This window comes from Echinops telfairi, unplaced genomic scaffold (assembly GCF_000313985.2).
Source record: "Echinops telfairi isolate 266 unplaced genomic scaffold, ASM31398v2 ScPeMD7_7473;HRSCAF=8511, whole genome shotgun sequence".
Classification (NCBI taxonomy): domain Eukaryota; kingdom Metazoa; phylum Chordata; class Mammalia; order Afrosoricida; family Tenrecidae; genus Echinops; species Echinops telfairi.
Window position 1 is genome coordinate 5315394 of NW_022111377.1, and position 2038 is coordinate 5317431.

A 2038-nucleotide genomic window follows, 5' to 3' on the forward strand; every position below is an offset into this window, starting at 1 on the left:
AACCCAGTGCTGCCCAAGCCCACAAGTCCAATATTCACCCATATGTCTGACACCAATTCACAAAGTCCTCCTCCATTGCACAAAACAGACGCAATGATGCCAACTGCAGGAGGAAAGCTGAGTCAGTGAGCGTGTAAGCATCTCAGCGCTGGCAGGGGTCTCCACAGGGGTGCTCCAGCACCCAGGGCTGCATCGGGGTAGGTCCATGTGGCTTCTCCTCAGGGGTGTCTTGCAGGAAGTGAGCCTTGCCAGCTGAAGCAGGGAACTGGCTAAGGGAGCTGCACCCTGGTCTGACCATCAGAAAGCAAGAGACCCGAGAACTAGAAAGGTGAGGCTCACCGAGCCATTTATCTCTCTGTACTTCAATTAACCCCACATGTGTTTATTGGCCAGGTTGCCACAATAAATATTAACTATCTCAGCTTCCAAAAGGTTAATGCCTTGAAAATCCTATGAAACAGTTTTACTCTGCCATATTTGGTGGTGTCATGAGTCAGAGCGGAATCAAAGTTAACGTGTGTGTGTGTGTGTGTGTGTGTGTGTGTGTGTGTATTGTTAAGGTCATTGCATTGCCTATGACTCATAGGAACCATATGTACAATAGTCAAAATAACAAACAGCCTGAAGTAGATTATGACTCATAGAAGGTTTGTGAGACTATAAGTACCTTTTTTACACGAGACGAAAGCCTCATCTTTCTTCCATACACTAGCAGGTAGGTTTGAACAGCAGAGTTTGTGTTTAGAAGCCCAATCCATGACCCTCTATGTCACCAGTGCCTCTATGTCACTTTCAGTGCCTCTGGGACAATTTAGTTCTGACAAATTATTCCCAAAGCAACTGTATTAACATCATACTTCAGATGAGGAAAGTAATGTTCAGAAAGTTTGGAAAACTTGCCAAGATCAATCAGATAATAAGTGTTGAAATATGGATGAGAACCTGCTGTGTGACTGTAACAAACCATCATAGACTCTATCCAACTCACAATGCCCCACGTGGTTTCCAAATCTTAATCATGAAGCAGCTGGTAAGTTCAATCAACTGACCTTTGGTTAACAACCACTCCCTTAGCGACTGCACCACCGGGATTCCTTTTTATAAATATTAAACCAATGCAAACTCATTACCATCTAGTTGAAATCCAACTCATCGCAAGCTCAGGGGTCAGAGTAGAGTCATCACCAAAAAGTTACTATGATTGTAAGTCTTTACCAAGCCAACGGCCTCATTTTTTTTAACAGGAAGTGGCTGGTGAGTTCGAAAGTGTGGTCTTTGTGGTTCACTGGCAAGTGCTTAACCACTGTGCCACCAGGACCCCTATTTAAATGAGTATAACTACAAACCAAACCAAACGCCCTCCCATCAAGTTGATTTTAGCTCACAGTGACCCTAGAGGGTTTCTAAGACTACAGATCTTTACAGACACAGACAACCTTCTCTTTCTCCCAAGAAGCAGCTGTGAGTTTGAACTATAGACCTTGTGGTTAGCAGCCCAAGGCTTATCCCACATTCAGTAGACCTGTACAATTCTAGAAGTAATGCTACATCTATTCCATTAATTATTTAGCAGTATTTAAGAATGCAGACACATTGGAGAAATAGAATTCAAGGTACTCAGCAGCTAATTGAATGCAAAGAAAGACTGTTAAAAGAAGAAGAAGAAAAGATAGGGGGGTGGGGTAGGAAAAAAAGAACCAAAAGATGGCTGATGCTTTTAGTCTGGATGACGAAGGAGATGACAATAATGCCTTTAACTGGGATACAGGGGGAAATCACAAAATAAAAAGAGAGAAAGATTATTATAGGAGGTATGAAATGACTAATTCCATTTAGGACACTTTGATTTTTAAGTCGACTTTTAAGTTATATAAAAGTAATAAAGGAAAACTGAGAGGAAAGAATAATAACATCTTCCATAATGTCACCATTTCAGGACAAGTGTCTCCAGTTCTTGTTTTGTTTCCAACCTTTTTATATTCATGTTTTTTATTATAGTTTTGGGAGAAATCTTTTATCTGCTGGTTTTTCATTTTTA